The sequence below is a fragment of the Bubalus kerabau genome, chromosome 1 (assembly GCF_029407905.1).
Source record: "Bubalus kerabau isolate K-KA32 ecotype Philippines breed swamp buffalo chromosome 1, PCC_UOA_SB_1v2, whole genome shotgun sequence".
Lineage (NCBI taxonomy): Eukaryota > Metazoa > Chordata > Mammalia > Artiodactyla > Bovidae > Bubalus > Bubalus kerabau.
The window spans coordinates 143,014,112-143,040,811 of record NC_073624.1 but is presented as its reverse complement, the minus strand read 5'-3'; the positions used below and the strand labels follow the sequence as shown (position 1 = coordinate 143,040,811).

Genomic DNA, 26,700 nt, shown 5'->3' with positions numbered 1-26,700 from the left:
AGATCAAAAGGAATGAAATAGCTGACAGAGGTCAAAAGTAAAGAGAAGTGTGTTACTAAGTATCTCATCTTATATCATCTTTTATAGTGGAGTCAAGAGATAATGTTTATAAACCAAAGATCTAAGTACATATTAAACATCTAAGGTAATGAGAGGGTAACAGGGGTGTCCAAAAGGAGGAAATAGGCTGCAAGTGTCAGACATTTTTTCTCTCTCTATTAAGCGGCAGGAGGAAACAAACTACTAGTGTTATATTCTTTCCCCTTCTCTATACAAATTTAAAAAGAGGGTTCTTAAAATTTGTGTTGCCATGACGACACCTGGTTCCACCTGAACTTAACTTTTCTCAAACCTTGAGCTAAGCAAAGCGTTTTTCTCATGGAAATGTTTTTCTTAAGCTATGTTAATGAACTACATATTTACCCTAGACTCTGTCTTCAAGTCGGCTCCACCTAAGACTCAGAACCAACTTGACAAACCAGTATGTTTTACTCATACATTGTTCTGCTAATCTATGTTAATGAAACTCTGCCTTTGGAAACCTGCCTTTCTTCAAGATTCATGTCAATCGTTTTATGGCCCAGGATGACTCACCTGGTGCCAATGTTATCTCAAAATGCATGTTGTGGGTGAGGGGCCTGGTGCCAATCTGAGTTTTGAGACATCTCCTTTCTATAATGAACAGCTTGCTAGTAGCTATATAACATCCTGCTAAAGACTAGCAGGAGGGCACTCTTCCTGCCCCCTTCTGATGTCTGTGTCAGAAGCTTTCTCTATCTCTTTTATACTTCAATAAAACTTTATTACACAAAAGCTCTGAGTGATCAAGCCTCGTCACTGGCCCCGGATTGAATTCGCCTCCGGAGGCCAAGAATTCTGGTGTCTTTCATGGTTCAGCAACAACCTTTCAGTAACCAAGAGAGGAATTAAAAATAATTATGTAACTAACACATTTGGGAAGTAAAAGAGTCATGAAAGTGGGAGTTGAACAAAAATCTCTGACAAATTTGCAAATTAAAGTATACTATTTATAGTTATTTAACACAGCTTTAAACACTAGGAAGAAAAAAATGAAACCCTTAACACTGATTATCTATGAGGATTGAGCCTGGGTACAGGACATGAGGAAGAATTTTACTCTTCATTTAAAATCTTCTGCAGTGGGTTTTTTGGGTTTTTTTTTTTTTTTTTTTTTTTTTAGCACTTATATAATAAGATTCCTATTTAAGAGAAGAAAATGAAAAGGCTGTGTGGTTGCCATGCTCCAGGATGGTCCCCAATAATCCCACTTTACAGTATTTATACCCTTGTATGGTCTCCCTCCCACGTTGTACCAAGGCTGTGTGTCCAAGAGTATAGGACAGAAATGATGGTAGGTCAATTTAAAGTTTAATAAAAAACTATGGTTTCTGTCTTGGGTGCTCTCTTTCTCTACATAAATCTTTTTCTCAGATCACTCGCTCTGTAGGAAGCCACAATAAAAAGCTCTATAACCCAGCAATCCCACTACTGGGCGTATAACCTGACAAAATCATAATTCAAAAAGACACATGTATACCAGTGTTCATCACAGCACTATTTACAAAAGCCATGACATGGAAGCAACCTAAATATCCATCAACAGAGGAATGGATAAAGAAGATGTGGTAAATAAATACAATGGAATATTACTCAGCCATAAAAGGGAACAAAATGGTGTCATTTGCAGAGACATGGATGGACCTAGAGTCTGTCATACAGAGTGAAGTGAGCCAGAAAGAGAAAAAAGAACATCAGATATTAATGCATATATTTGGAATCTAGAAAAATGGTACTGATGAACCTATTTGCAGGGCAGGAATAGAAACTCAGACATAGAGAATGGACATGTGGACACAGGGTAGGGAATGGAGGATAGGACAAACTGGGAGAACAGGACTGACATATACACATGACCACGTGTCAAACAGGTGCTTTCACAGTGGCTCAGCGGTTAAAGAATCTGCCTGGAATGCAGGAGACATAGGAGATGCAGGTTCCATCCCTGGGTCAAGAAGATCCCCTGGAGAAGGAAATGGCAACCCACTCCAGTATGAGTGGGTTGGAGAATCCCATGGACTGAGGAGTGGGCGGGCTACCAGTCCATAGGGTCACAAAGAGTTGGACACAACTGAAGCAACTGAGCACACACACAAGTGTACACATTACATGTGTACACTTCATTGTGCAGCAGAAACTAAAACAACACTGTAAAGCAATTATACTCCAAAAAACTCTTTATGGTGAGGCCCCCAGGGTGAGGAACTAAAGTCTCTGATAACAGCAACATGAATGAGATGGAAGCAGACCACCCCCAACCCTCATCAACTTTCCATACACAGCAGTGCCAGCTGACAATTGACTGCAGCCTCATGAGTGACCCTAAACTAGCTAAGTCACACCCAAATTTCTGACTTTCAGGAACTGCACAACATCATAAGTGTTTGTTGTTTTAAACTTCCAAGTTTTTGAGTAATTTTTCGTGCAGCAGTAGACAACTAATACAGACTACTAGCCGTGAAGAAATAAAAGCAACTGAAGAAATCATCATCGCACGGATCCAAAGCTAAGATCAGGAGCTAAGAAACCTGGATTCTAACTTCAGGAAAACCCTGGCTAGCAATAACACTGAGATATTAACTGAGTGTTCTGTGATCAGAGTTGCATCCACTGCTTCAGACTCAGAGTAGCCCAAACTGACCGCATCAGCTTGCCCTTCATTCATGGTTTCCTATTCCTCTTCACAAGCCCGCCATCCTTTCATGCATCCAAGCCTAACATGTCTTACCTGGCTTATCCCAACAGGAGAGCCAGAGACAATGGCTAACATTCAAGTAGTTTGTTTGGTAGTGGGATCCCAGAGTCAGAAGTGAGGGATGGGGGAATGAAACAAGAAAGGAAAAAGGACCAGTTCAAAGATGTGATACTGAGTTGGCCAACACTACCAGCTTCTAGGTGTTCAGTCACCTTATCAAATGGGCTCTCCATAAAGAAAAGGGTAAAGAAGTGTGTGTCAAGTGTTGGTCAACGCTTGCCCAACAGGGCTTTTTAACTCCCAATACTCCTCTGTTTTGACTACTGAGTGCCAAGCAGGTTCTCAAGAGCACAGAACCCCCAGGGCAGGAAGCAAGAAATGTGGTTCTAGCCTGAGAGTGTTGTCAAGTTCAAAATGCATGAAGCTGCTGAAAACCTAAGAGGAGCCCATTGCCACTGCTCTTGTTGGAATAAGGTGAAATAAGGTTGGAATAAGCCTTTTGCAAAAGCTACCCAACTAGGGTTTTCTAAGGATAGACACTTCTAATGGAGTAACTACCAATGTTACTTCTCTTGCATCAAACAATCCCAATCGTGGGCCAAGCAGAGCTCTTGCTTCAGAAAGTAACAATTAGCTCTGCCTCCCAGCACACCCCTGTAAAATGACCCAGAGATGGGATGGATTGGCCACCCAGGGGCCACGAGAAGAAGAATGATTCCCTGTGGGACCAGCCTGTCCCGCAGAATTCCAGCCAGGAATCAAGGAATGTTTTCTACCTCCTCTGTGGCGATGGGGGTGAAGTTGTTACACACTCTGAAGTCAAAGAGGAGGCTACAGAGAATTCAGGTAAACTGTAAAATGACTTCCAATATTATTAACTATGACTTTCAAAAGCATTTCATTTCAAAAACATTTCCATAAAATAATCTATTCCATAACCTCACATTGGCTCCTCTGCATATTTTACCTTGCTTGGGGAAATTCATGCCCTTACATACTTTATAAATTAAAATAGGCAACTATGATGTAACTTTTTTAAAAGCTGAAGACGGATTATGAAAAAAAATTTCCTTGCAGACTTCTTGACTTGATTCCTGTTTATGTCACAAACATGTTCACTGAATCTGAGGAAACTCGATTCCATTTTCAGATAGTTGTTCTGGATGGCTAAAAAACACATGAAAAGATTCTCAACATCACTCATTATTAGAGGAATGTAAATAAAAACTACAATGAGGTATCATCTCACACTTAGCAGAACAGTCATCATCAAAAAGAATCTACAAACAATAGATGCTGGAGATGGTATGAAGAAAAGGGAACCCTCTCACACTCTTGGTGAGAATGTAAAATGATACAGCCACTATGGAGAGCAGTATGGAGATTACTTTAAAAAGTACAACTAGAACTACAATAAGACCCAACAATCCCGTTATTGGGCTACACCCTGAGAAAACCATAACTGAAAGATCTGCACGTACCCTAATGTTCGCTGCAGCACTATTTACAATAACTGGGACATGGAAGATAGTGAAGGATAGGGAAGCCTTGTGTGCTGCAGTTCATGGGGTCACAAAGAGTTGGACACAACTTAGCAACTGAACAACAAGGGCATGGAAGCAACCTAGATTTATCAACAGATGAATGGATAAAGAAGTTGTGGTACATATATACAATGGTCAGCCATAAAAGGAAAACATTTGAGTCAGTCCTAATGAGGTGGATGAACCTAGAACCTGTTCTACAGAGTGAAGTAGTCAGAAAGAGAAAAAATAATATTCTATATTAACACATATATATGGAATATAGAAATAAGGTACTGATGAACCTATTCACAGGGCAGCAATAGAGATGAAGACATAGAGAACAGACTTGTGGACCCAGTAGGGGAAGGAGAGAGTGGGACAACTTGAGAGAGTAGCATGGAAACATATACATTACCATATGTAAAAGAGATAGCAAGTGGAAATTTGCTGTATGATGCAAGGAGCTCAGATCAGGTGCTCTGTGACAACCTAGAGGGGTGGGATGGGGTGGGGGTAGGAGGGAAGTTCAAGAGGGAGGGGACATGTGTACACCTATGGCTGATTCATGCTGATATATGTCAGAGAGCAACACAAAACTGTAAAGCAATTATCCTCCAATTAAAAATAAATAATTTTTAAGAAGATAGCTGTTTTGCATATACTACAAGTCTGGTGTACCTTAATTTCTTGCAATTATTTGCATTGTAAACTCAAATCTGTTTAATTAGCTTCATCATAAACAAAACAGTTGATGGGTAGAGGCTGTCTTGTTACACTGATGGAGAATCCCTGGAATGAATAACTAGTTCTTCCAACAACAAATTAACTTGGACTCCAAGCTGTCATTAATACTTACGTCACCCACTTCCTGAAGGGCTTCCCTGGTAACTCAGCTGGTAAAGAATTTGCCTGCAATGCAGGAGACCACAGTCCGATTCCTGGGTCAGGAAGATCCACTCGAGAGGAGATAGGCTTCCCATTCCAGTATTCTTGGGCTTCCCTTGTGGCTCAGCTGGTGAAGAATCCGCCTGCAATGCAGGAGACCTGGGTTTGATCCCTGGGTTGGGAAGATCCCCTGAAGAAGGGAACAGCAACCCACTCCAGTATTTTGGCCTGGAGAATTCCATGAACTATATATAGTCCATGGGGTCGCAAACAGTCAGATACGACTGAGTGACTTTCACTTCACTTCACTTCCTGAAAGAAGCCTGAGATTAAGACAACATAGAATCATAAAAAGATGACTTCAAAATACTAAAATAATAGTAATGTGGCAGGTATGTCTGTCTTTATACAACTCCTTCCTTAAGGGGTGTGTGTCTGTGTGTGTGAATGTGTATGTATGTATGTATAAACATCTAGTCATATATATCCACATATGTACACACATTGGTATATACACACATTTTACATATTTTATTTACTCCAGCCATTATCTTCATGGAAACCAAACTCCGACAGAACACAAAAGTTTACTTGCACATTTAATAAAGAGTTATGCAGGGACAGCTTGAACCACCAGAGGCGTTTTTCCCATAACCTTGTGAAGAACAGAATTTTTTCCTTTCTGAGAATAAGCTTCCTTAGAGACACAGACTTCCTTTCTGGGTAAATTTTGGCCACTAAAAGTCCATAGAGGGAAAGCTTACATTATCAAGTTAAGTGGAAAATGCAGGGTACAAAACTGGATCAACAGCACAAGCCCAACTATATAAACATATTGAAAAAAAAAAAACTGGAAAGAAATGTATCACAATGATAACAGTGCTCGTTTCTGGGTGAGTTTTTCTTTCTGCATTTACAGTTTCCAAATCCTTATATAACAATCTTGTACTAATTTTATAGTTGTAAAAACTCAACTAAAAAAAAAAATCCATGGAAATCTTGATTATAGAGAAACTCACTAAAAAGCCACATTGACAAGGCAGCAATGTCAAGGTTATGGCAAGGAACTATTTTTTTACCTCGGGATGGAAAATTGAAAATTTTTTGTAATACTTTGGGAAACTTTAGCAGTAGAATCTGAAGCCTTATTTGAAAGATAAACAGAAAGAACAAGTGGGCTTTGAGCTACTGCAAAAGGTACTTTTCAGCAGTGATGATGTTATTTCACATTGGTGAAAGTCTTTATAAACATAAAGAGGTTTCATAGCATAAGGTACTGTAATGAGCCTTGGTTTGAGACCCAGAAAACCCTAGCATAAGCCTAGTCTCTGTCAATGAGAGGCTTTAATAGATTGAAAGGCATTTTGTAAACTGGAAAATGCTCTAAAAATGTCATTGTAAGCGATACTGCAATATAGGCATAGAAGAGGCTCTGATTTTACTTACTAAATGAGTGAAACAGGCATACAGAAATCACTGTCATTGCCAGCATTAATTGTAGTACAAAAAAAAAAAAAAAAACTTGTAACAACCTAAATATCCATCATCAGGAGAATGAAGAAGTTATGAAAATGATATGAACTAGTGCTATAGAGACGAACAAGTATGAACCTCACAATCATAATTTTGAAGCAAAAAATGTTACGGAATGAAATACACAAAGTAAGGTATCATATTTTAAAACATCCAACCAATATTTTCCTCTCTACTGCCTATTCTGCCATCCCCTCAGAAAGGGTTTGGGACATAGGAGGGACCTCATGAAGACTTACTAGGTAAAGAACGTTAAGTCTCTGGGCAGGAATAGAGACACAGACATAGAGAACAAACTTGTGGACACAGTGGGGGAAGGAGAGGGTGGGACAGATTGAGAGAATAGCACTGATATAAATAAGCTACCATGTGTAAAACAGATAGCTAGTGGGGAGCTGTTGTACAGCACAGGGAGCTCAGTGTGGTGCTCTGTGACGACCTAGAGAGGTGTGTGGGGTTGAGGGCAGGTTCAAGATGGAGGATTTATGTATATATACAGCTGATGCTGGGAGGGATTGGGGGCAGGAGGAGAAGGGGACGACAGAGGATGAGATGGCTGGATGGCATCCCTGACTCGATGCACGTGAGTCTCAGTGAACTCCAGGAGTTGGTGATGGACAGGGAGGCCTGGCGTGCTGCGATTCATGGGGTTGCAAAGAGTCCAACATGACTGAGCGACTGAACTGAACTGACAGCTGATTCACTTCATTGTACACCAGAAACACAACATTGTAAAGCAATTATATTCCAATTTAAACAGAAAGAAAATAATTTTAAAAGCTCCTATAAATAAAAATATTGTTAAGTCTTTGCTTAGAAGGATTTAATCTTTTATTAAGTCTTTGCTTTGGATGGTGTGACTGTAACAACAAAAATATCAACTCCGGATATTTCAAATAAAGAAAGATGAATGAAAGGACTAGTCATAGAGGTGAAGGCAGAGGTTAGGAAACAGAGTTGTCAAAGCACCAGAGGTTAGCAATGGTGAAGGACCTATTACCTCCCATGAGACCTAGGAGAGCTGAAGCGGTTACAGAGAAGGGGCCCAGCAGGAGCTGTTATTGTGGAGGAATCCAGTTGCTGCCTGTGATACAATGTAGAAACAGGGAAGAAACAGAAAAAGAATTCCCCCACCTCTTTTCCCTGACCAGCTGGTGCTTTCTGTTGGCGAAACCCACCTGAAGGCTGCCAGCAGGTGAACAAAGGAGACGCAATCTGAGAAGGTCAGCCTCCTGGGCATGAGGGCAGAGAGTGAGTAGAGCAGCAAATGGAAAGCAACCTACCCAGTGAGAGTTCCAGTCCTTTTACATCGGCTTAGAGCCTTAATACCAGCCAGCCGTTCTCCACATCATAGGTAACACCCTTCTCCTTCCAGTAGGAATAAAGGGAATCCTCTCATTAATAACACAGAGAATTTCCACCAAAGCACTTATTTCCTATGTCTACTGTGAATTATTCATGCTCCAACCTATCTTATCTTAACCTATCTTAAGACTAGAAATTGAATAATGCTTTGGACTTGAAATAAAATATTTATTTTCTTCCATATTTTAATTTCGCCAATTCTAGTGAAAGCAGCTCCTTCGGATTGGTTTGCAATATTTGAACCATATTTGGTTTGCAATATTATTCACAAAAAGGTGAATATTTGTGAAATTATGAGTCTTTGGCTGTTACACTAAAGTCCTACCAAAGGCTCACATGTTTTCAGTTCAATACCACAAATATTTATTGAGCAGTCTACTACCTGTAAGGCATCACAGGGAATTCCAAAATGAATTACACATGGTCTCCATCCCTCCTCCTAAAGGAGAGTACATCCAGCATCTGAGGGCGTACATTATACATGTTCTCGTAAAGATTATTTCTTTATGACAAATGGTCTCAGAAAGATTAATTCTGGCAGGACTTGGAGATGCCCTCAAGGAAGCAGAACTTATTAGACTCTGGAAAGATAAGCAGAACTTTGACCAGTGGAGTTCAGGAAGAATAAGGGCTTGGAGGGCTACTTCAAGTGGAAAGAAATCATTTTAGTTGAGCTACTTTCTCAGATCAAAGACATGTATAACTACTAGTTTTAACTAGTTAAGACTCTGATAGAAAATAATAATAGTAACGGCAAGTACGAACCTCTGACAAATTTGAAATACAATATCTGGGTTAAATTAATAAATAAACACCTCCCCCCATCAGAACCACAGCTACACCTCAGATTCAGAGTCTTTCATCTAAAACTTTCTCAGTACCAGAGGCCTCTATTTAAGAAACAGTTTTGAACTGGTTTGAAACTTCTAAAAATTCTTCAGAAAACCCTTCTGCGACTTGAGCAAAAGGAGGAAACTGAATTTCATTTCAACTCTGCTCCAGAGGGCAAAACTAGGAAGACAGAGAGTGAGTATTGAATTTTCCTTGATGACTGTCAATCCTGTCATAAGTATTTATGGGAGAGTGAAAATCATTAAAGTCAAAGGGGCCTATGATGAGGATGGAGTCTCTTTTGATTTCATTTGAAAGTTACATTTTAAAGACAATCCCAAATGGCTGCTAAATGCAATAGCAGTGAACATGTAATTTTTTTTTAAATGTCACTTGAGTCCTCAATATTATGATTCTATGACTTAACCCCAGAAACCTGGCATTATTCAGGTACAACCCTCACCTGCATGGTAATAATTATTTTAATAATTCAAACAGCACTTACTATGAGCCACTGTTCTAAGTGCTTTACATTTAACAACCCATTTCATCACCCATTTAACAGAGGAGCAAACTGAGACACACAGAAGTAACTTGCCTTAAGTCACAAGGCTACTAGGGATGCCAGATAAAATACAGGATTCCCTGCTGAAATTGAATTTCAGGCAAACAACAAATAATGTTTATTATAAATATGTCCCATGCAATATTTGGGGCATACTTATTCTAAGAAGTATTCATTGCTTATCTGAAATTCAAATTTAACTGGATGTTCTGTATCTGTACAGGGTATCCTGTGTTTTGCTAAATCTTGAAATTCCTATTAATAATGGAAGAACTCAAAGAATAATTAAATAATATTGCATCAAGAAGCTTCCAAGCCCAAGAACTACCAGTATATTTGTGGCATTGATTCCTTCTTGCCTAGAATAAAGACACTATATTTACTGTTTTTTTTAATGCTCTATTATAATCACTTAACATAGATGATCTCATTTAATCCTCACAAGGATTCCACTTGTGTGTGTGTGTGTGTGTGTAGCAGAGTTTTATTCAAGTGAAAAAAGGACAGAGTTTCTATCATAGACATCAGAAGGGGGCAGAGGCTGTCCCAATCACCAATCTTAACAAGGCTTTATATAGTTTTTCAGTTGGTTACTAGCAATAGAAGGGTCTTACCAGACCCACTCTCATAACATACATTTTAGGAAAGCAGGATTAGTTAGAAGGTTCTTGTTAACAAAGAGAAACATGTCCTAAAGCAAGATACATTGTTGTTATATAATCATTAGTACAGACTTCAAGGAAAAACATACCCTTGAGCAAGAAAGATTCCACTATTATTAGACTCATTTTATAGGTGAGAAGTTCAGAGAGACTGAACAAGATAGCTAGCTTCATGAAATGAGTAAGTGATGGAGCCTAACTCAAACTGGAGTGTGTGAGGTGCACAGCCCAAGAGGTAAGGACAATTTCACGCGGCCTCCCAGTGCAAACCCATCTGCTCTGCTGATGCACATCTGTGCTGTTGGAATCATGATATGTCCAACAATTTGTCTCTCAGAGTTTCAAAAAGCAAACTAGGATGGGGGAAACACATGGGCACCCGTGGCTGATTCATGTCGCTGTATGGCAAAAACCATCACAATATTGTAAAGTAATTAGCCTCCAATTAATTTAAATTAATTTAGAAATGAAAAAAAAGATGGGGGGAGCTAAATGTTTACCCTTAGCCCTCTTTAGTTCTAAAACAGAAGCTTCTACTAAAAGGACTCCTTGAAACCAGAGAACTCATGCTCATTCTCTGTACTCCCAAAGGGCCTGGCATTGATCTCAGAATACAATTGGAGTGCGGAGCACGTAAGTGTAACTAAACATTACCTTTCTCAGCATGCATAATGCATCATAGTGTCTGAGTTTTATTTTTGGTCAATGACTTTCAAGGTCCAAATGACCTTCTCTGTGAGGCTCTCAGGGATAGAGAATTGGAAATAGAAATACAAATGGTCTGGAATATCCTTCCAACAGTCCTCATTTAGTTACCACCTTGCTGAGTTAATTGAACTGAAGTGGCAGTCTAGGTTGCATCCTATAGATGCTATGCAACTTCAGCCCTGAAATCACTTAGATTACAAGCGCTTCTTCGCAGTTACTAAATATACCTTTGTAATGGACTTTGTTATATCTTTGTTATTTTGTGTCCTCATCCCAAAATCCATATGTTGAAGCCTTAAGCCCCAGTGTGATGGTATCTGGAGATGGGACATTTGGGAGGCAATTAGATTTAGATGAAGTCATGAGACCTTATATGAAGAGGAAAAGACCAGAGCTCGCTCTCTCCACTACATAAGGATGCAGGGAGAAGAAAGGTCACCTGCAAGCCAGGAAGAGGACTCTCACCAAGAACCAAATCTGCCAGCACCTGAACCTCAGACTTCTCAGTCAGTCTCCAGAGTGTAAGAAATAAATGTGTGCTGTTGAAATCAGCCTTTCAATGGGGTATTTTGTTATAGAAGCTCAAGCTAATCAAAACACCTTCCACAGAAAGGTCATTAGCATGTATTAGGTGTTTGACTCAAAGAGGAATGTATAACTTAATCTACTCTGTTTTTAAGTCTGACACTTAGAAAAGTTTTGGCTATTATCCTGCTTCCATCATTTGGCTCTTCAAAGAGGAGCTGGAGAAGTAGATGTTCAGGAAAAAGACAATCAGAGGAGCTGACGTAGAAGAGTAGAGATTATTGAAGATGAGAGAGAAGAGAAAGTGAAGTTATCCCAACCCTAACCCTAATGCACACTAGACTACGAGTTCATTTGCTAGAGTAATGTCTGCTGGAGGCCAGGTAGTGTCCAGTGTCAGGCCTTCATCTGATTCCAAACCCAGACACAAGCCTTCAGAAATGAGATGCAAAGAATAGAACCACCGCATCATGTTCTATGATGGCATAGAACTTCGGCATAGACCTCAGAGTCAGACTTACTGGGTTCAAGTGCCAGCACTGATATTACTGTGTGAGTGTGTGTGTGTGTGTGTGTCTGTCTGTCTGTCTGTCTGTCTGTGTGTTAGTCACTCGGTAGTATCTGACTCTTTGCAATGCCAAGGATTATAGCCCGCCAGGCTTCTCTGTCCATGGACTTCCCCAGGCAAGAATACTGGAGTGGGTAGCCCTCTCTTCTACAGGGGATCTTCCTGACTCAGGGATCATATTTGGGTCTCCTGCATTGCAGGCAGATTCTTTACCGACTGAGCCACTATGTATAGCAGTAGGCAAGTCACTTAACCTTCCAACAGGTCAGTTTCCTAATGAGTAAATAGTGCTCATAATAGCACCTATTTTAGGGAGTTATTGAGAATATTTCATGATACTTTATTTATGTAAAGGTTATTTATTTACTTAATTTATGTAAAGCACTTATAACAGTGCCTGAGCATACAGCAAACCATCAATAAGTTCTAACCCTTATTTTAGCACTTTATTTCTATCATTATTATCCAGATTCTATGGTCTGCCCTCTACTAGGGCTTTCCCGGTGGCACAGGGTAAAGAATCTGCCTGCAATGTAGGAGACTGAGGTTTGATCCCTGGGTCGGGAAGATCCCCTGCAGAAGGGCATGGCAACCCACTCCAGTATTCTTGCCTGGAGAATCCCATGGACAGAGGAGGACAGAGGAGCCTGGTGGGCTACAGTCCACTGGGGTCTCAAATAGTCAGACCCAACTGAAGCGACTAAACATGCACGCATTTGTCAGAAAAGACTAAGAATTTGTGTTAGTTTCCTATTGTGCTGTTACAAATTACCACAAACTTTGCAGCTTAAAATAAGTCAAATTTATTATTATATAGTTATTGAAGTCAGAATTCCTAAAATCAAGATGTAAGCTGGGCTGTATTCTTTCTGGAGGTTCTATGGGAGAGTCTGTTTCCTTGCCTTTTCCAGCTTCTAGAGATCACCCACATTCCTGGGCTGGTGGCCCCTTCCTTCATCTTCAAAGCCAGCAGCACAGCATCTTCAAATTATCCTCTCTCTCCCTCCCACGCCTTTTCTTTGCCTCCACATTTCCTCTTCTAACACTGATCTCCTGCCTCCCTCTTATAAAGATTATACTGGACCCACGCAGATAACTCAGGAGAACATCCCCTTCTCAAGATCCTTAACTTTATTGCATTGACAAAATCCTTGTGTCATGTAATATAACATATTCCCAGTTTCTAGAGACTAGAATAAAGACATCTTTGGGGAAGGGGGGCAGGATATATCTACCACAGATTTCTAATAGGAATCTTACTTTCCCCTTCCTTACATTATCATATCACTTTTCGTTTTTTTGTCTTCCTAGCACCAGACTAAACATTTCCTCTCTTCTCCTGGAAGTTAGCCCCTCTACTTATTCACTAGATTCCATATAATCTCCCCTTCTCCAAGACTCCCAATTACCTCCTTTTCTAAGCTGTCCCTTTATAAGGATCCCATCTCTCCTGCCTTGGAACACACATTTCTCTCCACCTTAAGCCTATGTATTTGATGCTCCTCCCCTTTGTTACTCTTGGGTTGCTCCTCCTTTTGCTATCTAACTCTTCAGTTAGAGTCAACACCGTTTTTCCTGAGAACTTCCTCCCACCCACAGGCTGGACCACTTCATCCTCATTTTTGTGTTTAAGACCCTTTGGCCCTGGCCACAGCTTATTAGATGATGGGTGTCTATAATCACATCTGAACTCCTAACTTGAACTGAGGATACTCAAATCCAGGAGCTTTGGTTATGCACATACCGGAGTACTTAAAGAAATACTGTGGAGAGAACAAAGAATGAAGTTGACCATTGGCTGTCAAGTTCCTGCCCCAGACTCTCATACAGCCTGGTTGCAGAACCTAACCCCAGGTTCCATGCAATATTCCTCCATGCTCTCAATACATTTCCCTTTTATCAGCAATAACTAGATAAGACTGTGGTTTAAATCAGTTTCCTCTAGGGACTTTTCTGGAGGTCTAGTAGCTAAGACTCTATGCTCCCAATGCAGGAGGCCTGGCTTTGATCCCTGATCAAGGAACTAGATCCTACATGCCTCACTAAAAAGATGCCACATGCCACAACTAAGACACAGCACAACCAAATAAATAATTTTTTTTAAAAATCACTTTCCTTTCATTCATATCTACCGTTTTCTCATAGGCCAGTTTCTGTCCTACTAAAGTTCGTCCCCCTCCCCGCCCCTCACAAGTAGGTGAATCCCCACCTCAGGTCCTGTCTTTTCTTAGTCTGCTATTCTTCATTCTCCACAAGTACGAATAGAATCTGACCACCCAAGCTTCTTCACACTGTCCTCTGTTGGTTTCCATGACACGGTGCTTTCTAGATTCAGCCTCTTCCCATGTCTTCTCCCAGCCCCTTCTCTCTCCTCAGTGTCCAGTTCTTGATTGATCTTTGGCTCAGTCCCTGGGCTTCTACTCTTCTTTGTATGCATGCATGCTAAGTCACTTCAGACATGTCCAACTCTTTGTGATACTATGGGCTGTAGCCCACCAGGCTCCTCTGTCCATGGGATTCTCCAGGCAAGAATACTGGAGTGGGTTTCCCTGCCCTCCTCCAGGAGATCTTCCCAACCCAAGGATTGAACCAGCGTCTCTTCTGTCTCCTGCATTGGCAGGCAGGTTCCTTACCACCTAGTTTTCTATTAATTCTTTCTCTGAATGGCCTTACCAATACCTATGGTGGGTTTCTGTTTGTTTGTTTTGCCACAAGGTGCAACATGTGAGATCTTAGTTCCCCAATCAGGGATTGAACTCCCACCCCCTGTTTTGGAAGGCAGAGTCTTGACCACTGGTCCACCAAAGAAGTCCTTACCTATGATTTTTAACTCTATTCTCCAGCTCGTACTTGTCTGTGAACCCCCTCAAATTCAACATGTACAAAGCAAAACTATCTCTGCATCCAAATTTTCCTCAGTTATCTGTCACTTTTTTTGTTCTGTAAACAAAAGACCTCAGGACTTATTTCTGAGTCTACTTTTTATCCCTTGAATGGAATCTGTACTATTACCTTGCAGATTTTCTCTTCCAGATGGCCCTAAGATTGGTTTCATCCTCCTCACTCCCAGTGCCATTACCTTTGCCCTGGCATGAATTACTTCCCCAGACTTTTAGCTGGTCTCCTGTTTTCCACATTCTCTTAATCCTATTCATTCTGTACATTGCTGCAGAATCTCTCCTGCCTCCCTTGCATTGGACATGTAAATCCCCTACTCAGAACTAACAGTGGATTCATCATCACTACTATCCACAAATGCTTATTGCATTCTCATTATGGATGTTTGACATACAGATGTAAAGCACTTTCCAGGAGCACATAATACAATTATGGAAATTATGTAGGACCTAAGTTTTCAAAAGATGTAAAACCAAAGTAATATCAGGTATCAAATTAATGGTGCAAATAACAATGCCAAAAAATTCTATAGAGGATATAATTACAAGGTTGGGGGAGTTAGAAGAAGGGGAGACAGGACAGAGAGGCATGGAGAAAAGTATTCTATAGAGAAAGCAGCTTGAGCAAAGATCAGAAACTCTCATGGCATTTTTAGGAAACATGAGGAGGCCAAGCAGGTGAAGACTGAGGGGGGAAGATATGCCACATGGACAAATTATAAGAGTCAAGGAGGCAGGAAGTTAACTAATTGGTTGTAGAAGAGGGACAAATAGTCTCATTAGTCAAGAATGTGGGACTGGGACTCCCTTGCTGGTCCAGTGGTTAAGAATCTACCTGCCAATGCAAGAGACATGGGTTCCATCCTGGGTCCAGGAACTAAGATCCCACATGCTGCTGGGCAGCTAAGCCTGAGCACCACAAGTACTGAAGCCCGTGTTCCCTAGAGCCCATGCTCCGAAACAACAGAAGCCACCACGATGAGAAGCCCATGCACCACAGCTAGAGAATAGCCCGTGCTCACTGCAACTGGAGAGAGCCAGCTCGCAGCAACGGTCTGTGTGTGGCACCAAAGACCTAGCACAGCCATAAATAAATAAAATCCAACGTGGAACATTCTGTCTGGTGTGAAAATGTTTGGTAATATGAAGAGTGCCGGAGGACAGCACTGGGGATTTTGACAGAGAATCCAGAGTTTATTGGGAGCCACCGAAGGCTTTAAAAGAACCAAAGGAAGCCATCAAAGAGGTTTTCAGGACTCTGAGGACAAGGACCAGAGCCAGCGTGCTAACACAGTGCTGAGCACATCCGAGGTACTGAATATTCAGTGATTCCTGTCAATGAGAAGTGATCCTTAGGGGGAGTGCTAACACGGTGATAAAAAGGATCCTGATAGAAACCGAAGACTAAATAAGAAATGGCACTGGCAAAAAAAAAAAAAGACAGAGCTATGTTGGACCATATTCCTTATTTATTAACTCATGACCATCCTTCAAGAAGTATAACAATGAGAGCACAAGTCTGTGGGCAGGAATATGTATAGTCATCATCATGTTCACTAGTTTTTAAATAATAACAGGAACCACCATAACTTACAAGTACTTAATGCTTACTGTATACCAGATGCTGTGCTAAGTGCTTTTTTTCCAGGCTGAAATGCTAGCTATTAAAATATTAAAAGGGTTTCTCTGAAGGTCTAGGGGTTAAGACTTGCCCTTCCAGAATAAGAGGGTGCGGGTTAGATCCCTGGTCAGGGAGCTAACATCCCACGTGCCCCAAGGCCAAAAAACCAAAATATAAAACAGAAGCAGTGCTATAACAAACTTAATAAAGACTTTTAAGATATCCACATCAAAAACTCTTATTTAAATGAATATTAAAATACTATCTTATCCATTACCAAGCAGCCATTACGCTGAGTACCCTTAAGAGGCCCCCGTTGTCCTGATTATCTGAGCTCCCCTTGCTAGGACTTCCCATGTCCCCTTTCTTCAAGAACTAAAAACATAAAAGGATGCTTCTAGGACCCTCTTCAGCACTGTGACCTGTACCTCGTCCGACTGGCCAATGACCCCATTCAACAGTTCAAAAATCAGTGCTGTATTCCATGCATTAGCCAATTTAACTCTTGTATCAGTCTTGTACTCTGGGAGAGGAGACTAAGGCTCAGAGATGCAGGAGACTCAACAAGGTCACAGCTCATAATGATTGAGCACAGATCCTGACTCCAGTCTGAACTCTTGGTCCTCCTAGAAAGGCAGGTTTTATGCTGGAGATTTTGGGACCTCAGGCCGAAAAGACCAGCCACACCAAGTACATCAACAGAGGAAATATCATTTCCAGAAACTTCCTGTTGTAATAGGAATCACCAAACTCTGTTAAGCACATCAGGCCCTTCGGTCTACAATCCACACTAAATTTTGTTAAGCCTGCTGGGTGAGCCGGCACTGCTAAGTTTATGCAGAGGGTAACATTTCCTTCGGTGGTGACATTTAGAGCAAACTGTTACATCTTCATCTTGTAGAAAGACCCAAATTCTTTTCTTCCATTCTTAAATTTAACTGATCTCATCCCAGATGCTATGGTTATTTGCCTTGAGCTTCCAAAACATAAGTAAATGGCAATCCCATCTGTTACAGCCGGCTATGTGAAAAGGTCACCAGCCTTTCCCATTGTCTCTCTACTCCAAGTTAAAGAGTTATCAAAACAGAGAGATGTTTGTTTAGTGTGAACTCTTGAGTTTCCTCTGGTGGTTAAAGGAGGGTCAGAAAACAGGACTCAACTTAGGTTGCCATAATGTATGACTCAGAAGTTAGAAAAAGAACAACAAAAGCCCAAGGAAAACAAGAAGGACTTACAATAGGAAAAAAAGCAGAAATTAAGGAATTAGAAAATCAGACTGATATGCCAGTCCTTCTGTAAGAAGCCCAGTAGCTTCTACAGGAAAAAAATATACAGATCGATAAATATGTAGACAAACACTGTTTTTCATTGTTTTAAGGAGTCCGTATAGAAAATGTTCAATATATCATACCAGCGTTTCAAAGGGCTCCGGAAGGCGCTGGAGGAAATGCAGCCTTCATTCTTGCATTTTTAGACAGGTAACAATATATATGCACAGAGAAATGCCCAGAAGGATATCCAGAAGGATATTTGTCAAAATGTTAACAGTATTTATCTCTGGGTGACAGATTTGGAGGCCATTTTTCTTTCTTCTTTATACTTTCCCATACTTCTTGAATTGTTTACAGTGAGCCTTTATCATTTTTATAGTCAGAATAAAACTTCTAAAGCCATTTTGATTTTTCTAACTGTCCCAAACATGATTCAATGTGAAATATAATACACTAGAAAAGCTACATCAAATGCAAAACCAATCATAGTCGTATTTGCTTTGTGACAAAATAAGAAATCACACATTTTGTATGACAATGGAGAGTCAAAACACAGATCTCATGAAATTACCTACTACACTCTTCTGTCAGATTACACCCTAACACGTGCGGGGCAGTGGGATCCCAATGAATGAGTGAGTCCAGTGACCTGAGAAAGCCATCCAGAAGTTGACCTAGCCTCAGCTCTTAAATTTAGAAGCTGGGCTGGTAGAGCTCATACGCAGCCTTCATTTTAATTCACTATGTGTGCAGGCTAAGTTGTTTCAGTCAAGTGCGACTCTTTGAGACCCCGTGGACTGTAGGCAGCAGGCTCCTCTGTCCATGGGATTCTCCAGGTAAGAATACCGGAGTATATTGCCATGCCCTCCTCCAGGGGATCTTCCTGACCCAGGAATCGAACCCAAGTCTCTTGCATCTCCTGCATTGGCAGGTGGGTTATTTACCACTCACGCTACCTGGGAAGCCTTAATGTCACTATGCTGGCACCTAAAACAATGCCTAATGACCACTATTAATTTTATATGAAACATCTCCAATAGAATTGAAGACTAATGGGTGAAGTTAAGGTAGTCTAAACAACCTGTAAATTAATAAGCTGGTGGTAAGTGGTTAAGACTCCATGCTCACAATGCAGGGGGCCTGAGTTCAATCCCTGGTCCAGGAACTAAACCCCACAGGACACAACTAAGAGTTTGCACGCCACAAACAAAGATTGAAGATCCCACCCTCAAGCTGTAACTAGGACCAGTTGCAGTCAAATAAATGGACTTTTTTAAATTAATAAGCAGACTAGGGAATAACACTCCCTCTCAAATTTTTAAATGCATCTTTTTAGTCATGAATGGAAAGTGCAGGCATCTATACATTTGTATACATATATCTCTTCTTTATGTGGGGGGTCACAGGAAGGAGCATGCAACCCAAAACTGGCAAGTTGTCACATTCATTATGGGGACTGGTCTAAGAGGCAGGCACATAACCAATAGGACCAGTCAGTATCCCACCTTTAAACTAGAGACGGGGAGACTCTGAGAGTCTTTAACGATTATGCTAGCCAGCAGCTGCAGGGGCAGAGTAGGGGCGTCATCTCATCACCACTTGGAGATGTACCTGAGAATAAATCCAAGGGAAAGCAAGCAGAGTTGATAAACACAGAAAGACAATGTGGAGCATTGCTTCAAGCACTACTCCAACCACTTAATGTGGATGAACTCACGAATTTTGGCAAACCTATTTCCATATTACCTATGATAAAAAAGGCACAGAGAATTGAATAATCACACAGCTAGTAAATAGCCCAGCCAGGATTAAGATGCAGGTCCCAGCCACAGTGCTTCAGTTGCCTCTCCAGCACTGGCTTACACTCAGCCAGACCCACACTGACAGTTCTTGTCAGCTTTATGGCATGTGACTTCTGGTCTGCACGGTGGTACCGTTGGGTTATCGATCTGAGAAGGGCCTGTTTGTCCTCTGCCAGGTTTTAAGCAGCCGTCTCTACAGGGTTGGTAAGAGGTGCTCCCTGGGCGAGGTGGAACCCAGAGTATCTGTGGCTGATGATCACAGTTGTGGAGACCCAGGCACCGCCATTCTTGCACACCTGACCTCACAGCTGAAACCCAGTTGCCAGCCTACCTGATGCTCAACACGCTGCAAGCCTCACACAGACAACAAAATAAAAAACAAACTGGACTTCAGCCAAATTAAAAACTTTTGTACAAAGGACACTATCAAGAGAGTGAAAGGACAGCCCGTAGAATGAGAAAATATTTGTAAATAATTACATCTGATAAGGGATTACTATCAAGCATGCTTGAAGAACTCCTATAACTCAACAACAAAAATATAAGCAACCTGATACAGAACAATGGGCAAAGGACTGGAGGGAACACTTCTCCAAAAAAGATATAAAATGGCCAACAAACACATGAAAAGATCTGAACATCACTATAGGGAAACACATATTAAAACCACAATGAGATACCATTCCATGCCCATTAGGACGGCTATTTATCAAAAAAAAAAAAAAAAGGAAAGGAAAATAACAAGTGTAGGTGAGGATATGGAGAAATTGGAATACCTGTTTACTGCTGTTAGGAATATAAAATAGTGCAGTGGTGGAAAACAGTTTGGTGTTTAACTCAAAAAGTTAAAACAGAATTATCATATGACCCAACAATTTCACTTCTAGGTATATACACAAAAGAATCAAAAGCTGGGACTCAAAGAGACACCTGTAGCCAATGTTCCTGGGTGTGCTCACTTGCTGAGTTGTGTCCGACTCTCTGTGACTCCATGGACTGTAGCCCACCAGGCTCCACTGTCCATGGAATTTTTCAGGCAAGAATACTGGAGTGGTTGCCATTCCCTACTTCTGGAGATCTGCCCGGCCCAGGGATCAAACCCTCTACTCCTGTGTCTCCTGCATTGGCAGGTGGATTCTTTACCATGGCACCACCTGGGGATATATAGACAAATATATACACATACCAGAGAAGGCAATGGCACCCCACTCCAGTACTCTTGCCTGGAAAATCCCATGGATGGAGGAGCCTGGTAGGCTGCAGTCCATGGGGTCGCTAAGAGTCAGACACGACTAAGCGACTTCACTTTCACTTTTCCCTTTCATGCATTGGAGAAGGAAATGGCAACCCACTCCAGTGTTCTTGCCTGGAGAATCCCAGGGATGGGGGAGCCTGGTGGGCTGCTGTCTATGGGGTCGCACAGAGTCAGACATGACTGACGTGACTTAGCAGCAGCATATACACATACACACAAAATAAAGTACTAAGTAGCCTTAACAAAAAGAATAAAATTCTGAAATAGGCTACAATACACATGAACCTTAAAAATATCATGCTAAACCGAAAGAGACTTATAGACATATAAAACAAACTTTCGGTTACGGACAAGGAAAGTGAGAAGTGGGGGAGAATAAAGTAGGCGTATGGGATTAACAGATACAAACTACTATATAAAATAGATGAACAAGGATTCACTGTATCACACAGGGAACTATATTCAATATTTTGTAATAACCTGTAAAAGAAAAATAATCTGAAGCTATATACCTAAACTAACACAATATTGTAAATCAACAATAGTTTAATAAAAGACATTGTGCTGGCAGAAATAAAGACACCAATGTAGAGAACAAATATATGGATACCAAGAAGGAAAGGGGAGATTAGGACTGACAGATACACACTATTGATATTATGTATAAACTAATAGAGAATAGACAACTAATGAGAACACATTGTATAGCACAGGGAACTCTACTTAATTCACTGTGGTGACCTGAATGGGAAAGAAGTCCAAAATGGAGGGGATGCATGTACATGAATGGCTGATTCATTGTGCTGCACAGCAGAAACTAACAACATTGTAAAGCAACTATACTCCAATAAAATTAATTTTAAAAGAAAAAAAGAATTGTGTTAAGAGAAATAAGCCAACCACAAAAGGACAAATATTGTATGACTCCACTGAGATGAGGTGCCTAGACTAGTCAAATTCATGGATCCAGAAAGTAAAATAGAAGTTACCAAGGACTGAGGGGAGAGAAGAATGGGAAATTGTTATTTAATGGGCACAGAATTTCTGTGTGGGATGATGAAAAAGTTCTGAAGATGATTAACCATTACAAGCTACACAACATTGCATAAACTGTGAATGTACTTAATGCCACTGAATTGTACACTTAAAAATAGGTAAAATGTTAAATTTTGTCTCTGTTTTACCACAATTAAAAGTGAATCAATACATAGAGAAAATCTCTGCCCATTCAAAATCAAATAGCAAAGTCTGAAAAGGGTCAGAGGACTATCTAGAATAAAATCTATTCATTTAGCCAAAAGGATAGAAGAAAAAAAGTTAGGCAACAAATGGTCAGCAAAAATTGGTAAATCTTCAGGAGACACAAACAAAGCTTTATAAAATAAAAAAAAGCAAAGAGCTTAAAAAAACTTTCAGAAAGAACTAAATCCAATAATGTTTGTCAACTAGATATATGTTCACAGAGATATGTGCCAGGATAATCAAATAAATGTTTAAATTTTTAACTGCCAAAATAGTGGGATAATGAAGCTAAAGCGCCCTGGTTTCACATGGATCTTAATGCAGAATAGAGTCTGAAAATTTTAATTACAGCCAAAGCCTATCCAAGGAAACTGCGTTGACCTTGGGAACTTTCCCTCCTTTCCAAAGGTATAACACAAAAATTTTAAAATATAAGTCTGCCATAAAACTATCCATTAGAGACTAGCATATTTTAAATAAAATGAGCTGCACTCTCCGCAATTGCAAAGCAAGGTCAGGGGATTGCAAATTATTCTGCAATTCTCTGTGTCTTCAATTGGAGCATTTTGGATTCTCCCAAACCTTTACCACATTAGGTAAATGGGGGCTGGGGAGTCATAACACTACTGGAATATTGGTTTATTTAAGAGGAGACTAGATTCAACCCCAGGATGTGCCATTAAGTTACTGGGTGACATTGGGCAAGTTACTTAATGTCTCTAAGCACCAATTTTCTTTGTATAAAATAGAGACTGGACAAAATAACCTCTGAAGGCTCTTTAGCACACTATGAGTCACAGTTTTTCAGAATAAAGTTTTTTATTCAATTTATTTAAACTAAAAAAAAAGACAAAAAATAATGAGTCATATTTTGTTCCATCTCTTGATGACATCTTTTCTCTTTTCCAAGTACATCAGCATCCAAATTAAAAGCTGCAGTGTTTCATAAACCTCTCATAAAAATGTTATTCATTCAGTCCCTCTAAATGTACTCTTTTTATCTCCCAAAGATGACTAGAGAAACCTCTCTTCCTTTTATTTATTTGTACACATCACTTCAGTCTGTAAAGGATTTGCAACTATCTAATTTCATTTGCTTCTAAAATATTTCAAAATTCTCTTGTATGAATACTGTGCATAATCTTAAGACTAAATCTTTTCCCCCTCAAAAAAATGCATGCTTAAAAGTGTTTACTTGTTTTACTTTTTCGATTAAAACAGGAAAGTGACATATGGATAAAGAAGGATGCTAAATGAATGCAGATTTCATACGGATGATTTCCAGCCAACTGCTGCCCTTTCTCTCCTGGCTTGATGGCTAATCACCAAAATACATTTGAGAGCTGTTCTCTTTTCTCATATATTTCATTTGAGCATGAGTTCATTTGTGTTTCAAGTTGTCCCATTTGGGAAAACCTAGATCCTGTCAACAACAGCTTGAGAACAGAATAAGGAGTAGAAAGGCAAGAAAGAAGTCTTAAAAATTAAAATAATCTTTCTTCAGTCTGCATACAGAAAGAAACTGACTCTCAATGTGCAGTCAGTCTATGTAAGGAAGATTCTATTCTTCTTTTGTATTAAGTAATCTAACCACTTAATAACATTAATTAGTCTTCAGTCAGGGATGCAACATCAAAACTCCACAGCTGACCTCCTTCTACCAGTTCAACCACAAACAGTGGCTAAGTTATTAGTACTGTCCTGGTCTGACATGAGCCTAACAGACCTTCCACGTCTGGCCTTTTCTCAAAATAGATAGAAATTGGGTTTTGCAAAATGTTAAAAACAGAAGGCCCCAGCTTTTAATTATATAGGCCTCTATATTTATATCAGCATCTATATTTTTTATGAAATTTCTTAAATTACTATTACAATACCATTTTCAATAATGAAGGCTGCAAAGCTAGATCTATGGAAATGCTATACGTGAACCAATCTGGGCTCAAACTAAAGCGGAACTCAAGTGCCAAAATAAATCCGACTAATTTGATTCATTCATTTATTCATCAAACACAGATTGAGCAACATCTTTTTGCAACTATTCTAGGCATTGTGGGGGATCTATAAAGCTTACAGAAACACATCCCATGGCAGAATATAAAAAGCGCTTCTGGGGAGGCGTAAAGACAGTGTCCTGCTCCCCCTGATAAAGTGAAAGTGTTAGTCACTTAGTCGTGTCCGACTCTTTGCGACTCCATGGACTGTAGCCCACCAGACTCCTCTGTCCATGGGATTCTCCAGGCAAGAATACTGGAGTGGGCTGCCATTCCCTTCTCCAGGAGATTTTCCTAACCCAAGGATTGAACTCAGGTCTCCTGCATTGCAGGCAGATTCTTTACCATCTGAGGCTGAGAAGCCCATTACCAAAATTCTGATAACCTGAGAAACAGAGGTGAGGTCACAGCTTCCTTCAGACTCTAACAAGCCTGGGCAGAGCAGACCTTCTGATACCTTTGACCCCAAGATGGACAACTGAGGACTTTGGTGTTCTCCCAGAGTGCCATCAATGTGGCTATATGGCTGGAGGGGAAAGCTGAGCTGACCTGGGACAGACAGAAACTCTGAGTATAGAGCTGTTCAGCCCTGGCCTCCCCTGAAATCCCAGAAGCTGAGAGAAATGAGATGCCTCAGGGAAGACATTACGAGAATAGAGAAGAATAGAAAGGCAAGAAAGAAGCCCTCCAAATGAAATGTATCTTTCCTCAGCCTAAATCAAGACAGGATAATCTGGCTCTCAAGAGCTCATTCCACCCAAAAAGCATAGAGAAGATGAAACACAAATTAACTCTGAACTAAAAGAAAGAGGAATAAGATTCTCAGGGGTGGGAAAAGAGGAAGGAATATCAAAATGAGTCCAGAAAATCCTGGTTTGAACTGTGGGAAGATACACACATCAAAGGAAAAATAGAACAGCCCAAGCTGCTGATGAGTGACCAAGAGATTAAATAGCCTAAGGAACTGATGACAGCAAGCGCAGCAGTGATATCATTGAGCACACAGGATCACTCATTCCCAAAGACGAGAAAAAACTTAATTCAGTCTGAAGCCAAGTTTTTACTTTGGAACTCACAAGTTGCTCTCATTAAAAAAAATTCTTCCCTAGTGTTTCTTCTCCAGCCAGATCACATGTGTGCCTCACAGACACAGGAGGAGAAAGGAGTGTCAACAAGTACTGAGTGGCTTGAAAATCTAGCTTTTAGAACTCCTAAGTATAGAAGTCTCACACTCAAGAGAGGAAGATTAAAAGAAGTTGGGAGAGAAAGGGCTTGCCAATTGTCTATCTAGGTTGGGAATAGAAAGAATACTGAAGTGCTGGAAGAGCACAAAGAAGCCAGAAGCAGAAGTCTAAATGTTGGGCAGAATTAACATTGGCAATGAAAGGCCGGGGCTTTCCAGGTGGCTCAGTGGTAAAGAATTCGCCTGCTAATACAGGAGATAAGGAGACGCAGGTTTGATCCCTGGGTTGGGAAGATCCCCTGGAGAAGGAAATGGCAACCCATTCCAGTATTCTTGCTTGAAAAATCCCATGGACAGAGAGGAGCCTGGCAAGCCACAATCCATGGGGTCACAAAGAGTTGGACACGATTGAGCACACACACATGCACCTACACAATGGAAGGAAAGGCTTTGAAAATACCCTAAAACATAGTCTTAAAGTGAAAGGAGTCAGATGCCTCCCCCCAACCCCCAAAATCTGCATTGCTCAGCTAGACACAGCAAATGGATCTGCGATCATCTTGTCTGGGAAAGCCATAATGGCAGTCTTCATGGGACATAATCACCTTACTGACGCTAGCTTTTTTTACTTTGCCCTGACCAGGAATCAAACTTACATCCCCTGCACTGAAAGCGTGGGGTCTTAACCACTGAACCACCAGGAAGTCCCTACTGAAGCTAGCTTTGACCCAATTCCATCCTCCCCTGGATTTCCAGTAAAATCATCTGAAACACTTGTCAAAACATAATTTTCAAAAAACTAAAAACATGATTCTCATCCAAATATCAGATGAATGTGTGTCAAAGAGGTTATTCAATTTGTTAATTAATTAGGGAACCATTAAGATGGTAAAGCTCACTCAAAGAGCATTTTCAGGATCTAGATTTTCATAAGTATTTGGAACATTACAACAAGATCACTAGGTTAAATACAAAACTGGCTAATGACCTAGAAGAGCAAAAAGTAATAATCTTTGTGGCTATCTTTTCTATTGGACAGACATTATTTGCCAAATCTACATGTTAATATGAGACTTCAATGAATAATAATGGTTAGGATGAACAGAGTATATTTTTTTGCCTAAATACTCCTTGAGTGGATCTGCTAAACTATGTCCCTAGATGATGCTACAATGACATACTATCCATCTTTTTGTCTTATTTCCAATTTTTAAGTAAGCTTTAACTCAATGCTTCATTTTGTAGTAGAGAGTAGGTAAATCTCATTTACCACAGAAACTAGAGAAGCCTCCTCTCATCAATTTTTTCAAAGTGGAGTGTCCATAAAAAATATTGACCTTGGACTTGACTGACCGGCAAGAAGAATGATGTGTGAGAAAAGAGAAGAAATTCCTGATATGAAAGGTCACTCAGATGGCAGTGGGGAAGAACTAATCCCTGCTAACATTAGCCATCTGCCAGCCTGCCAGACCTCACTGATTATGCCACATGTAA

General features: G+C 40.4%; 1 long non-coding RNA gene across 2 annotated transcripts in view; it reads right to left on the bottom strand.

Moving 5' to 3' along the window:
- LOC129659277 (uncharacterized) overlaps positions 1–26,700 on the bottom strand; it is a 105,170-nt gene that overhangs the window by 60,506 nt on the left and 17,964 nt on the right. For both annotated transcript variants that reach the window (XR_008717929.1, XR_008717928.1), the window contains exon 2: positions 5,156–5,327. This is a non-coding gene — a long non-coding RNA (uncharacterized LOC129659277). The remainder of the gene's footprint in view (positions 1–5,155; positions 5,328–26,700) is intronic.